Genomic DNA, 16,301 nt, shown 5'->3' with positions numbered 1-16,301 from the left:
ATGATATGCAGGGAATTCCTGGCACCGTTGAGTCAGGAGGCGCAGGACAAAAAAAATGATTTCAAAGCGTTCAAAAATAATTCTTATGAACACAAAATGAATAAAACGATCAACGATAGTGACAGCTAGCAGGATACTGGGCTTACTGGGTGACAGGAGACTGGCAGCGGGGATCTGTTTCAGGGATGAGGCGGCAGTTTTCAGTTTGCTTACCGCTCGTCCCCAGCACGGCCCCTTCGCCGCTCCTCCTCCTCCCTCGTCGTCGTCTACTGACAGCTCGCTGCCGCCGGCCCCCGTCAGCCTGCGCAGGTCTAACGCAACAGGCAGAGGGAGTTCTTTACTCCTGCAAGAGTGCGAGGCACGAAGGCGCAGGCAAGACATCGGAAAAAAATAGGGGAAAGTAAACGTCTCCTGGGAGGAGAGTCTCCGAGGTGTAAACAGTTCGAGGCCGCAGCGAGTCCCGCAGACTGGCTGGCTGCCAGCCGTGAACGGGCTGGTCGTGATGGAGTCCGTGTGAACGCACTGCGCTGCTCCGCTCCTTGCGCTGTGGCGGCGGCAGTAGTATAACTGGGATAGCCTCGGAGAGGCAAGCAGAAGAAAAGGGTCAGACGCCACTAAAATGAGATGTAGGCAACCGTCAAGGTGGTCTTTACAGCTCAGGAGTCGAGATGACATGACCCCAACTACACTGAGACGCTAAAACTGAAGAGGAAGCCCTGTTTGGATTTATTAAATAATAACTGCATCACCGCTGAGATCGATGAGGACGAGTTGAAAACGGAACTGAAACTCCGCGAGTCAACACATCTCTTCTAAAAAGGTAAAGTGCCATTTGTGCTTTATTTTCGCCTGTGCACTGTAGAGTCTGGTAACAGTGCGGGGAAGGTCGAAGTGACGTCGTTTTTGGACATGGACGATACCCATTCGATGTTTGTTACGGGGGTCGTTCACGCGGCTGCTTGTTGTTGTGACGGCCCTGTCAACTCGCACGACACACTCTGCAAGGCGGACCGATTGGCGCGGGTGCTGGCCGGAAGTGAAATACTCGACTCGCACGTCTGGTCGTGTCGTGATCCCCGGTGTCTAGCTGGAGCTGACCGCCGTAGGCACGCAATTCTTACACTCCTCCTTTTTTGGATAAGCAGCGTATTGAAAACCTACTGTGCTGGTGACTGCTTATTGTTGTTTTAGGCACGTGATCGAGTGCGGGTCGCCTGTTAGATTTTTTTTTTGACGTCACAGGATGCGCAGGCAATTAAAAAAAAAATCCTGACCAAGGTGCGCATCTAACGAGACAAGATATTCACATTATTCATTTTCATCAATATCGAGTAACGTCTCGCTTCCTGACGAACTAAACAACTTTTATGCTCGTTTTGATCAGGACAATGTAACACTTGTAACTAAAACTCGCCCTACATGAGGCGACCAGCTCCTCAGACTTACCACCAGCACTGTACAATCTACACTAAGCAAAGTGAATGCACGCAAGGCTGCTGGTCCTGATGGCATACCTAGGTGCATGCTTAAGGCCTGTGCTGGGCAACTGTCTGAGGTCTACAGTAACATCTTCAGTCTGTCATTGGCCCAGGATGTTGTTCTTTACATGCCTTAAGTCCACAGCGATTGTCCCCATTGTCTAAACTATCCTCTCCTGGGAGCCTGAATGACTCTCACTCTGTTGCAGTCATTCCCATCATTACCATGTGCTTTGAGAGACTGGTTCTGGCCCACCTTAAATCCAGTCTACCTCCCACACTAGAGCCCTATCAGTTTGCCTATCGTCCCAATAGGTCAATAGAGGATGCCATATCTTCGTCTCTTCACTCTTCCCTGACATACCTGGGTAACAACAACTGCAACATCAGGGTGTTATTTGTTAATTTTAGCTCTGCATTCAACACCATCATCCCCTCCAATTTGGTAACTAAACTTAACAATCTTGGCATCAGCACCTCTCCTCGTGTTTGGACACAAGACTTTCTAACCAGACATCCTCTACCCTGATCTGGAATACCGGCGTTCCACAGGGCTGTGTACTTGGCCCACTCCTCTACTCCCTCTTCACCCACGACTGTGTCCTTTTATATATCTCCAACTCCATCATAAAGTAATAGGATTGATCGGTGACAATGACGAATCAGCCTACAGAGAGGAGGTTCAGCACCTGGCAGCATGGTGTGCTAACAATAACCTCGCCCTCAGCACCAATAAAACTAAAGAGCTCATTGGGGATTACCGGAAAACTAAAGGCAGCAAACATGCTCTCATCCATATAAATTGGGCTGTCGTGAAGTGTGTTTCGAGCTTCAAATTACTGGCTGTCCACAACTCCGAGAACCTGTCTTGGACAATAAACACTTGCAGTCTGGTTAAAAAAGTGCAACAATGAGGCTAAAGAAATCCTGCCTGTCTCCTCAGAGTCTGTTAAATTTTTACCACTGCACTGTTGAGAGTATATTGACAAACTGCATTACAGAGTAATATGGCAACTGCTCCGTAGCTAACAGGAAGGCCCTGCAATGGGTGATGAAAACTGCCCAGCACATCACTGGCATCATGCTGCCGACTATTGCTGACCTACAGCATACACGGTGTGTACGACGGGCTTCAGCATCATCAAGGACAGTTTCTTTCATAACACCATCATGATTGTGAACTCTCAATCCTTACCACTCAATAGCTGACCTTTCTAAATATTAATAACTTCTGACTGTACTCAAAGTATATTTTCACTTGTTTACATATATCTGTTCTCTATATAAAATATTTTATACATCTATACTGTATTTATTAATACCACGATTCTGAACAACTGATCAGTATGTACATCTACTGTATATACTCTTCCTTTTATATAGTACTACCTGTAACACTGTGTCAGTAGCAGGGTTTGAAATCCAAAGCCTTAAGCAGTTAGGACCGTTTTTACTAATCTGAGAGATGCTTGATAAATATGGATGAGCACAGGACTGTAACTGGATTGTGGAGGACCTTCACTGCTTTGGCCTTGAGCAACTACAAGGTTACTTTGGTCGTGTATTTGGGATCATTGTCCTACGGAGAGGTGAACTTTTGGTCAAGCTTCAGTTTTTAGCAGGCTTAGACAGTTTTTCCTTTGCTTATGTTTTCCACATTCTCTTTTACCCAGATGCATAGCGATGTTGATTACATGCAGCCCCACAACATTACGTTAACACAGTCCTACTACACTACAGGCAGGATGTTTTATTTGTGGTGTGAGCAGTGTTCCATCTGTATGACAATATAATAATAGTCATATATTTTATTTATATAGCACACAGTTTAAACAATTTAATTTCTAGGTGTTTCACATTAAAATAGAAAAAATAAGTACATAATCAATCTGTTTAAAAATAGTCAGTGATGGTGATTTCTATCCAGGCTGGGGCAGTTTGCTCAATAGTGCAGGCCAGTTAAGTAAATGTCTTGCTCAGTTAGACAGTTTGTCCATGGAATAACCAGAAAGTTAGAGGATACAGACCAGAGAAAGGGATGGAGCAAGTGGTCTCTGAGGAAATGTGGTTGCATTAGCAGTACATGAGCAGCAGAATATTGGGTCAATTTCTTAACAGGCAACCAATGTAAAGAAATAAGCACAGCATCTTATACAGTATATTAAAATACGTTTGTGTATTAGTATGTACATGTGCAGACATATTTTGGATTCACTTTGACTTCTGGATGGTCTTTTGCTTCAGATAGATGAACCGAGACTTGCTCGAGTCCAAACTGGATGATATAAAAGCATGAACCGGTTGCTCAGGATCTTGCATCGACAGAGTTGATCAGTGTTTGGATATATTTCTGAGGTGATAAAAAGATGTCTTAGACACAGAGGCAAATAGCCCCTGAAAAGGAAGAGTGGGCTCATACTTAACATCAAGACACCAGTCTTTGCAATTGGTCTCATCTGACCTCAGAAACTTTGCTCACATTCAAGCGTGGTCAGTCATATTTTTGGTGAACACCAGATGTGCATTTAATGTTTTGCATGGGGCTTTTTTCCCCTCACTAAACAGACCAGTGTTATGCCATGCTCTTGATACGTTTGTCTGGTGCATCTTCATTCCAGTCTCGGTGGTATTTCCCACATATGTACTTTTTGATTGTCCAGAGAGTTCTCAGGAATTATGTTTTTTCTAGACAGCATCAGAGTGGTTTGACATAGCTTTCACTTTCTGAGAAACAAGGGGGCTCCGCCCCCTGCTCGCTTCGCTCGCCTACCCCCGGCATTGAGTATCCTGAAATACATTAGTCGACCCAAGCAGCACATTATTCCTAACTTCACTCCGCAGTAGTGCCACTCACAATATGGCGCTGACGCCTGTGCCTTCATTCCGCAGTAGTGCCACTCACAATATGGCGCTGACACCTGCGCCTCCCGTACCTTATGGACCCATGGGGCCTCCGTAGCCTCTTCCGTTTGAATCTGGGCTGCAGCGCAGAGTCCTCTTTTTTGTGTGGCTGTCGGTAGTCGTTAGCCATGGGCGCGTTGTTGCTTCATTTCTCATTCACGTCAGTTGAGCTCTTTCGTTTTTGGGCCGAGACTCCTTCGTGCGCGGTAGATACAACTTTGCGTGCGGTTTATGAGATGTGCGCTGTACGCGCCTGCGCAGTACGTCTCATGGTCCCATCGCCGTGTACCTGCGTCCATGCCATCCGGGTTACCATTCTCGGTTAGTAATATGGATGAGCAAGCCGTGTCCCCTGGGACATACAAAAATGAAGATACTATTTTGTATGTTTTTCCTAATTTATCAATTTGTATTATTTTATGTCTAACTTCTTTGGAATTCCCTTTAGTCTTCAGCTTCACGGCTGTTGTTCACCCTGATGGCATTTCTAAAAATATTTTAGTGATTCACTGGTGGAGGCTAAATTTTAAGGTAATTGTTTTTTACTTGTTTAAACTTGGAGCTTCTACACCACAGGTATTGAAAAGATATGCAAATAGCCCGTGTCCCTTTGTTCTTAATATTTTTTTTCTAAACAATGTTGCTTTAAAAAGATAATTGTGGATTTCAGTACTTTAAAATAAAAAAAAAAATCCCAGAGAACAACATTTTCAATGTAGGATTTGATATTCAGTAAAGTTAGAGATTTGACCAAGGGTCAGTATATGCAACCACATTGTTGACCATTCTATTTCATTTACGAAACTTTTACTTATTGTCAGTTTTATCCAGCATGATTTTTAAATAGCAGGACAGATTGCAGGACCACCATACAAGTGCCAACTAGGGCACAGTATAACAGTTATGGCGAAGTGCAAATTGCGAAGTGTAGCACTTTTACATCAAAGGCCTGTGGGGGTTCCAAAGGGGTCCAAGTGTTGAGCACCACTGCCTCATAGTTTTAGGAATTTGAGCTGCCTTCCTGGCTCAACAGTAAATGAGTCCAATTTGTATATTTTCCCAGTATCTGCCTAATTTTCCTTCATTATTCCTGGGATATTTGTGTTAAGTGCTGATTCTTCATTTACTAAGAACAAATGGAGTCAGCGACAAGCATTTCCAGTATTTGTGTATGTGCTGTGATAAACTATTGTTACCCCCCTTAGCAAGCCATTCTTTGATTTTCGTCAAATTCTGTTTCTCCAATACAGGGTTATAGGAGGGTAATATTTGTCCTTGCAGGATCCCTCCAAACCTTTAATAGAAACTAAAAATTCAGAATAGTCGCTTAAATCATACAATTAAAAACACTAGCATTAGGAATAGTTCATTTAGAAAAAACACTAAATTGATTCAGTTGTTGTAAGGTCAGGGTGGAGCAGCAGAGAGCAAAACATCTGATGTTCTTCACAATGGCTTCTTCGTCAGTTGTCCAGTGCAGTTTAAACATAGATGCCTCACTAGTTTTCTATGATTTTAGAAACCATCTTTCCTTGTGTCTCAGCAAACAAACCCTATTGTTATAGCATAACAACTTCATATGCAATTAGACATATTCAGTGTTGTGTGGGGATGGAACCCATCAGGCACAAGGCTGATACCATCTTTTACCAGGTGCATATTCGTTATAGGGCACTTGCACACACCCCAATTCTCACATTCTCAAAGGGCCAGTTTAGAGAAAAACTCGAGCATACATGGGGAGAATCTGCAACAGGCAGTGACTGAATGTGGAATGTAAACGCCAGATGCAGGATCCATGATGCAGAAGGTCTAACCATCGCACTAATATGCATATTTATGAATGTACAATGCCTAATAAAAGTATTTACCCTCTTTGAAGTTTTCTCATTTTAGTATTATACAGTATAAAATCACAGTGAGTTTAATTTAGCCTTTTTGACACTAAACAACAGCAAAGTACTCTAAATGTGAAAGAGGAAACAGATCTCTGCAAAGCAATCTAAATTAATTACAAGTATAAAATGCAAATTTAGTGATTGCACAAGTATTTACCCATTTCATTCCAGTATTTAGTGCAGGGGTGTCCAACCCTGGTTTTCATTCTAACCATCTTCTTAATTAGTGAGTCGTTTTTGCTGCTGATTAACTTGTTTTGCTTTAGTTCTAATTAACGTAACTCAGACCCCTTAGTTGTTTATTTTTCCTTAATGAGCAGCCAAACAATAATGAGACACAAAACAAGCCACCACATGACTAGCTAACCTGAAAATAAAGAATGGTGAAGTTCTCGGTCATGTTGGTCTGCTCGGGTCACCAAAACATCTTGACGGTGATCTTAGAAAAAACTGAAAATAAACAGTCAGCTGTGGCAGAAAGAGAGCAGCAATAAGTCATGATATTCAATGATGGCTTTAATTAACAGCAAGAATTGGCTTCTCATTAAGAAACTGCTTAGAGTGAAATTGGCTGGAGTTTGATGTTCCAATTTAGCTGGTCACCTGTTGGCTCGTTTCATATCTTATTTCTGTTTTGCTGCCATTTAATGAAGAAACTAATCAATTCAGAGGACTGAATGCTTAAATAAAGGGCTATTACAATGAAGGGAAAAAGTAGTTAATTAGCAGTGAAAACTGCTCGCTGATTAGGAAAAGGGTTTGAATGAAAACCTGCAGCCACTGCGGCCCACCAGGACTGGAGTTGCACACCCCTGATTTAGTGGATGCAACTTTGGCAACCATGCCAGCCATGAGCCTGTGTACTTAGGTCTCTATCAGCTTTTGCACATCTTGACTCTGCCATTTTTCTTCATTCTTCTCTCAAAACTGCTCAAGTCCTGTCAAGTTAATGGAGGTCATGAATGAACAGCCTTTTTCAAGTCCAGCCACAAATTCTCAGTTAGATTGAGATTGGGACTCTGACTTGGACAGTGTGTAGTACATTAGTATTGTTGTTTTATGTAATTCGTATGTAGCTTAGGCTTTAGGCTTGGGGTCATTGTCTTCTTGGAGAACAAATCTCCCAAGCTCCAGGTTTCATATAGATGGATTACATTTTTTCCTCCAGGTCTTCCCGTATTTTTCTACATATGTTTAACCCTCTACCCTAACATGCCTTCCATCAGAGAAGTATCTCCACAACATAATGCTGCCTCCACCATGCTTTATGGCAAGAATGATATAGTTTTGATGATGTGAAATTTTTGGCTTATGCTAAACAGGTCTTTTTATCTGATGGCCTAGAAGCTACATTTTGGTCTCATCAGACCATAGAACCTTCTTTGACCTGACTTCAGAGTCCCCAGTGTGCCTTCTGGCAAACCTTAGTGGAGATGTAATGTTCATATATTTTAACAGTAGCTTTCTCTTTGTCACTCTACCAGTACATTAGTACTAGAAAAGTGCTGAAAAACCTACATTTTAGAAAGGTATTGTACTAGCATTTCAGGATTTTCAGTGCTGAAGTAAATGCCAGCTTTCCTGTCAAATCCCCATCCCTTTGACATGTGCTATTACAGTTGTGGAAAAGATCTGTTTTGTAGACTTCAGGAAACAAAATGACACGTTTCTTGAAGCCTGCCCCCTCCCTACATTGCTTTGACAAAATCAGAACTTTACGGGGGACCTCACCATCATTGCTTCGATGCAATCGGAACTTCACAAAGGACCTCATCCCTTTATTTCTTTGGGATTTTTGGTTCCAGAAGTAAATGTTAGCTTTCCCCTCATTTCCTCTCCTCTCTGTACCTTGACGCTCACTATTGCAGTTGTGAAAAAATGTTTTGTAAAGTCGAAACTGCCTGCTTCAATGTGATTGAAACTTTACATAACCCTCCCCCGTATTGCGACTGGGAATTGGCGGCTATCGAGAGAAGCGGTGTGTAGTTCAGCCTGATGGGGTGGCGTGCCAGGTAGGTGAACAACTGTGTAGCTCACCCCTCAATTTTTTCCAGCTGTGCCATACTCTTTTCTCTTTTTTGATGACTCCAAGGGATATTCAGTGATTTGGATATTTAGTGGTCTCCATCCTCTGACCTGTGCTTTGCAGTCATCTTTTCACAGTTATTTGGAGTGTTCTTTTTGTCTTCATTGTGTAGGTTAGGCCACCATACTGACTTACCACTAGTTGGCCTTTCTACAGGTATGTACATGCTCATTTCTTCATAGTGAATAGAAACTCCAGAAAGGTGACCTCCATTAAACTAATTATGTGACTAGTGATGATTTAGGTGTGTCATATTAAAGGGGATGAATACTTGAGGAATTCCTTTGTGTTTTGTACATGTAATTGATTTAGACCTCTTTGCAGAGATCTGTTTTCACTTTGACATGAAAGAGTCAAATTATATCTACTGTGATTCAATGATATATAACAATAAAATGTCAAAAGTCTCAAGGGGTCGAACACTTTTTATAGGCACTGTATGAATTTCTTATTTCAGCGTTATATATGGTAAAATAAACTTGAAACTGGGAGTGATGTAGTGCAGCTGCTAGCAAGTGGCTGAAGGTCAGGATGAGTATGACCATAATGAAAGGATACATCTCGTACTGCTGCTACTTTTTTGTTTGGAGGCTGTCTAAATGTGAAAAGGGAACTCCCATGGCTGAATCTGCCAGCTCTTTAACTCTCATAAGGACAATCCAGCTTTGTAGGACACCTTTCTCTATGGTGCCACAATTGCGTTTTACATTCTTTTATGGTCTCCTAGAATGTTGTTTTATTTTGGCAACCGTTCATGGTAACCTCTAAGCAAATACATTACGTTCACTGGCAACCTATTAACAGTTATTGTCATTCTCAAGCCTGGTTACTGCAATTCAGAAAAAAGCACAGAGGCACAAGGGGGATATGAGAACTCCACATAGACAATCAGGTGTTGGCTTTGAACGTAGTATGATGAATTAGTAAAGTGGCAGTGCTATTCAGTTTGCATTACTGTACCGTGTTAATTATGTTTTAAGTAAATATGTCAAATTTGTTAAATTAACAGCATTCACACTTATAGCCTTATGTAGACTGCTCAGCCATTTTAAAGCTGCAGAACATTACTAACAGGAAAAACAGTAGGGTGTGGATTAAAAAATAAAAAAACACTTACTGTATTTTTCATCAGCCTATTTTACATTCTCTACATTTTTTTGAATTACTCTGCTGATTCAGTATTTTTGTGGCAAGTCTACGTTTATGGTCAAGAATGGAAATCTGTGCATGCAAAATTAAAGAATTATTCAAAGCTAAAATAGCAGAGCTAACAAGTTATTTGAATGACTGGCTGACAATATCTACTCAGCATTTCCTATTTTATAAACTACTGTCAACATCAGAAAGACGAAGTTGTGAAAAACTTTTATTTAAAACAAAATGCCTGAAATATGAAAACCTAGGTGCTTTTTAAACTGTGGGTTTATGAATCCCTTTACCCCAAAACAATTTAATTACCCCCAGAGTCTGAATTCCCTCTTTGTGTTAAATTTCAGAAATTTATTTTAAGCCCAGAACTGTTCAAATGCTACATCTAAAACTGCTTTGAGTTATCCTTGAGAAGCCACCACTCTGTATTTGGTTGGCATCCATCTCAGAAATATGTTTTGGAAATTCCACGAATAAAAGAAAAACAGAAGAACTGGCTTGTGCAGCATATTATGGGTTATATCTTGATCTGTTGGGGAAGGAAAAAAATTCTGTGGTACAGTTGGAAAGTCCTGAAGGAGTCCTTGACTGAAAAACAGGACACACAAAACACACACTAGTGGCCTTTCCCATATTACATTTATTGTTTAAATTGTGTAGTGTCATAATATCAAATTTCCAAAGGTAAAAATATAAATTCTGAATCATCATAATGAAGTCAAATACAAGACAAAGTCTGCAAATAATCTTTTCCAAATTCAGCTTTAGTCCTGAAATATAGTTGCCATTGTTTTGGTTCATTGGGATACTGCAGCCACAGGTTCATTTGTGCTACACTGACTCTTATATTGTGATTCTGCTATCTTCTTCTGAATACGACATATCAAGTTCCTGCAAATACTTTCACAAAAGCTTTTACTTTGCCCAATTCCTAATATTTTTTATTATCTGTGTATTAATTAATGATATAATTAAACCCTAATTAAATCCTTATTATTTTTGTCAGGAAGTTTAAAAATATTAGAAAAATACTGGAGAACATAATCTTGACTAGTTCTTTCTTGTGTATTATAAGGAAAAAACTAAAAAAAAAAAGGCACTTTCACCATTCAGAGTCAAAATGTACTAACAGAAAAACAGTGTCGTAATTATACACAAGTGAATGAGTGACTGTTGTTTGCACCAGAGTCTGTTTTAAAAATACTAGACTGAGAATTCATTAAAGGGTACTTATAGAATACTGAAAACAGACTTTTATTTAAAAAAGACTTAACTTGGCTTCATCAGGTTGATGTCCGTTTTTTTTGGAAAAGCAGAACTGGAATGGTTAGATCACTTAGAAACCTCAGCTGATGTGCAGAAGCCAAGAAGCAAGCAACTGTAAATCAAGAAGTTAAATAAGAACCAAGAGCTAGCTTCTCACGCTGATGACGTAACAGGGAAAACTGGCGGCCACTGAGTTCATCTGTGCTGTGGGCTCAGTTGAGTTTCTGTGGTTTACAGAAGCACTTGGTGTTTTTTACCTAGACTCTGCTTTCTTGGACATTTATTAGAATAAACTAGCATCTGAAGAATATGAGACAGTAATTACAAAAACAGTCCTTATAGGCTGTTTAACATTCCTCAGCCGATACTGACAGTAGGGCTTTGTAGTACGAAGCAGTTCATGGTGTACTTCTTCCTCCTCAGAACATGCTGTAATATCACAGTTGATTCACAGTAATGTCTATATTATCACATTGTATTATTATGTAAAAGGCAAATGCCTCTGACATTTTAATAATTATTTTTTTAGGGTCATTACTGTCACATGTATATTGTACAGTGAAAACCTTACTTGTGTGTGCTAGACATGTTGCAAATGATGAGCTGACTGAAACTCTAATGTAAAAGTTAGGCAATTTCAAGCTGATGATAAAAATGTATGCTAGAAACAAACTAGCAGATGATTTTCTTATAAAACTACATGTACCTTAAACAAGTTATGCGGGTAAAGGGAGGTCACAAAAAATATTTATTTGATGTAGCTTCTTACTGTGTACTGCTCTCTATATTTACTTTTTAGATATCTAAAAATAAAAAAATCTTTTCATTATTTTGAAAGTATCTTCACTTTACAATATGTTTCTTCTCATGTTCCCAAGACTTTTGTACAGTATGATATATTTCAAACTAGCCATCCCTGTGGTTCTGCCCTTATAGAAGTGAAACAGGACTGCGAGGAGGGCCCTGCCCTGATCCCTACTCCTGACGTCGCGCTTCCCCCTCCCCTCAGCCTGCAGACTCTGTCTGGATTACCATGAACTATGATTGTTAGCGCGATGAGAGAAGTTGCAAAATCAACCTGCATGTTCGAGCAAATTGTAAAAAAAAATCCCGATCTAAGTCTTTTCTCTCGTGAAAAGCGGACAAACAGGCAGACAGACAGATACTGTATATAGAGATGAAGACAAATGTTAAATGTTCTGGACTAAGGCATACACTTTCATAGTTAATATACTCGAACTTTAAACTTTAAACCAGTCACATACCTCCAGTACTTACAGTTGAGAAGGTGAAATTTTTCTGTCATAATAGAAATCTGATCATTTTCTGGACTGCCTCTTGTAATTCAGAGTTGCATGTTACTTTAAAAATAAGTATTTTAGAGAATTTGTAATCAAATTGAATTACTTAATTTTTAAATGAAAAACATTTCCATGTTGTAACCCTGAATATTTTGCAGATTATTATTTGAAAGTAGAGTGGCACATTAATTATTGCTTTTGCCTCATGGATCCAGTGTCCTGAGTTCAAATCCCACACCTGGTAGTTTGGAGTCTGCATGTTCACCCTGTGTCCAGATTGGACTTTTCACCCACATTTCCAAGGACATGCCATTTAGGTTAATTGGTGGTTCTAAGTTGACCCACCTAGGACATGCATGATGCACCATACAAAGCCTGTACTGGGATGGTGCACTTGTTTTGTGTGTTTTTTTTCTCTCACATTTAATGTACTTTTGTTTATCCTGGCTTGCTGATGTGATGTATTTTAAAAACTCCAACAGGCTACCTTTCTCACTAAGAAGCTGATTATGTTTACTTTAAATGCTGTTCAAGTAAGTTAATTGGAGAAACAATGTTGCTTGGTTGTAAAATTTCCTCATCAAAGATTGTTTAAACTTTGTCATTAGAATGTATTGGATGATGAAGTTTAACCTTAAATAGGTTAAGTGGTGATTAAAATAAAGACTAAGTCCTGTTTGGGCAGAAATTGTTTATATGACTACTGATTTCATTGACTTCTTGAAAAATCCTGGCAAGATTTGGTAAACAACATACTATTTTCAATGTAGATCTATTCCACAAGGTTTTTTTTGGCTGCTGTAGGTTTTTTTTTCTCATATACAATTTTCTTGCCAATCTCTAAATATTAAAACATCACATTCTAATTATAATATGTTACTATCATAAGTAATACAATGTTTTATAAATGTGTTTCCTGTTTCTCTTAATTAACGATAGATAGATAGATAGATAGATAGATAGATAGATAGATAGATAGATAGAACTTTATTTGTCCTCAAGGGGAAATTTGGCTTTTTACAGATGCCTTTTAAATAAATAAATACATAAATAAGTAAACAGAAAAATAAACAAATATTGATCTGAACGCACACCAGCAAGAAAATGAAAAATAAAGAAAAGTTCTGAGGGGGCTGTCACAGTCACAGTGAGGCATTATGCACAGGTATTGCTGAAAGTTTGAAGGAGCCCTTTTCATGTTTCTTGACACACTTCTGCTGAATAATTCGTTGGCTGAAAGTTCTCAGTGTTGGTTTGTCAGAGTGAGGATGTACGGCATTGTTCATAATGGCACTCAGTTTTGTTTTAATTCTCTCCTCCTTCACTACCTCCAGGGGGTCCAGAGTGCATACCATATATGAGCCTGCCCCTTCAGTCAGCCTGTTGGTTTGTTGGGCCTCTCTTGAAGTGATGCTACCAGCTTAGCACACTACAGCGTAGAAAATCACACTGGCCATCACAGAGTTGTAGAAGATATGAAGGATGTGTGTCACTTCCCACATTTGAATGGAATCATATCTTGAACCAAAGTCTATTATTGAATTAAAGGGAATCTTATTAAGTGCAAAAGCACTATATTATGTTGATTATTTAGTTTATTCATGAAGGTAGTTATGCAACCCTCAATATCTTGTACTAATCATATCAGGTTCTGCCACAAAAGATTTAGAACTGGATTTGACTAGGTCATTTGAAACTCAACATTTAAAAATTCCTTTATGAAAGTTTCTTCAATCATTGTGATGTAAGACTTGCTTATTATGCTTACGTGAGCCAGCTGTATTTCAACCAGAGATCTGGTATTCTTCTAAAGAATCATAGAGCAGATCAGAATACAGTGCACATTATGGGTGCTCAACCAGGGGTAAATTTACCAGAGGGAGCAAATTTCACCCATTCAGGGGTAAATTTGCTTAAAAAAGCTGAAGTCGCGAAGATCTCAGTTGGTTCCCAAAGACGACACGAGACTTGCCCTTTCAACAACTGCGCCAAGAATATCCAAAATTGTAGGTGAAAAACAAGAACAAGTGTCTCATTGATTGATGTATTCTCATCGACTCGGTGTGCTTCATTCTGCTATACTTGTATCTGCTCATAATTAGTAGTTTTTAAATAAGTGAGATAGCATTATTATGTGCTATTGTTATTGTTTTCTGAACTTAAAATAAAAATGATGAAAACAGTATCTTAAAATTTCTCCTTTGTCAATTGCTTTATTACAGTATAAGTATAAACTCAAATTGCTGAATAAAACAGCATGGGGTATATTTACTGTACTTTTTAAAAAATGGAGCAAAAAAGGTTGGGAACCTCTCTTGTACATTGTTCTCTCAATGATTTCAAGTTTTCCAGAAAGAATTCTAAACATTTGACTCTGCTACCACCATGCTTAACCGTCAGTATGAGGGAATGTTATATTGTGGTTTACAGTGTTTGCACTTTCTGATGATTTTGGGGCACATGCAAAAACTTCCATTTTTTTACTTCTTACTACCCAGAACATTGCTTCAGAACTCTTGAGGAACATACACTTGCATTTTGGGAAGCATTTTGCAAGTTTTTATTGGTGAGCAGTGGTTTCCACTTTGTATCAAAACCATAGACTCCTTTGATCTGTGTTTCTTTTACTAATAGAGTCACGCAAACTGAATTTTCACAAAGCGAGAGAGGTCTACAGATCTTTAGATGTTACTTGCTGGCTGCTGAGTAGGTTTTGTCAAGACTGTCACTCCTTGAACTTTGCCAAATGTGTAAATTCTTCTATTAGACCATGTGGCTCTGACTGTGATTCAGTGGATCCATAGAATGTTAGAAATACAGTAGTTTTCCTACAATATTCACACTAGTAGATATTTGTTTTGATTGTGGTATATTAACTCCCTACATTCTTTGTGCTTATAGCTCATGTTTGCATTCGGCCTGAATTAGGCTGGATTTCTAGAAATATTCTAACAAGTGTTGGATCAGTACTAAAATTTTGACTTAGGTATTGATACTAGCTTTTGGACCTCTTTTCTGGTATCAGAATAGTTCAGAAGCAAATAACAAATAACTTCCTCCATCACCCGTCTCACAGCAGCTATATTACCCCATCCTGCAAATGTTCACACTGGTGAACCGGGTGAGAGGGTGGAAGATTTCCAGTTTTACTAATAAATGACTGAGTACAGTTGGTTGAAAACTACCATATACTTTCAGTACCGAAATTAAAGAAATGCTGGTACCGTACTGTTTTAAAAATAGGGTTTTCTGTACTTTTTTTAGTACCAATATATATTATTCAATATTGTTATTGCTGCTTGTCCTTAACCTTGTTAGTTTTGCTTGGTTTGGACTCAGCTGTAGTTTAATTTCCTATTCAATTTTTTTTTCTTTTTCTTAACTTTTCACTTGAGTGCTGAGATTATCTAATTCCTGACAGATAAATTAATTTACACATTACGGTGTTGCAACTCCTTTTGTCAGTGGTGGATAGAGTTCACTTGATTCCTTTGGCATGTCAGTCCTCCCATTTTATTCGCTTTGTTCAACACAGATTTGCTCAGTTGCAAATTAGTGAATCTGTGGAGCATGTGGTTCACCTGCTGTTTTCGTTCAGCATTTCAGTATACAGGTGTTTTACCTCTTCAAAACTTCACCTTTCTTCAGTATTCATACTGTATGAATAGCCATTACAGTTCAGTGATTCTGCTAACTTCAATTAAAATAGCTGCTGTGTGTAATGTTAAGTATATGATAAATAGTCGTTAGTTGCGATGTGCTTGTATGAAAATATTCTAATCCTCACCTTCATTCCTTATGACATTTGCAATGCTATTGTCTTTATCTGGACATTATTTCACATTTGTTCAGCTTTCCTTTAGCCTCTTAAAGTTCATCAAGGAATTTAATGGTCAGGTTGGTTTTATGATTCAAAACATTTTTGAAGGCATAATTTTTTTTTTTGTTGTTGAATACTTCTTGATGCAACTATGGACATGACCATTGTTGGCAGTTTGTTATGCAGGATTGGCAGGCTGTTTGCCAGGCGGGACAACTAGGAGTGTGCAACATCTGATATCATTACTGCAGCAGCTTAAAGGTCAGCGTCATAAACTTCCTGACCATCCAAGTTTATGGATCGAATTTATTAAATCAAATCCTTGCATTTAAAATGCTGTCTGGTTATAATTTCTTTGCTGTTCTTCAGTTTTGATTTGCATCTTTTATTTTGGCTTTTGCT

General features: G+C 39.1%; 1 protein-coding gene across 1 annotated transcript in view; it reads left to right on the top strand.

Moving 5' to 3' along the window:
• Positions 1–261: 261 nt before the first annotated feature.
• LOC114654405 (tyrosine-protein kinase JAK2-like) overlaps positions 262–16,301 on the top strand; it is a 144,751-nt gene continuing 128,711 nt past the window's right edge. Inside the window, exon 1 of the mRNA XM_028804943.2 lies at positions 262–820. The gene's annotated coding sequence lies outside the window, so the exon portion shown is untranslated. The remainder of the gene's footprint in view (positions 821–16,301) is intronic.

Source organism: Erpetoichthys calabaricus, chromosome 7 (assembly GCF_900747795.2).
Source record: "Erpetoichthys calabaricus chromosome 7, fErpCal1.3, whole genome shotgun sequence".
NCBI lineage: Eukaryota > Metazoa > Chordata > Cladistia > Polypteriformes > Polypteridae > Erpetoichthys > Erpetoichthys calabaricus.
Note: the sequence above shows the minus strand (reverse complement) of the source record. Positions and strands in the feature narration are given on the sequence as shown.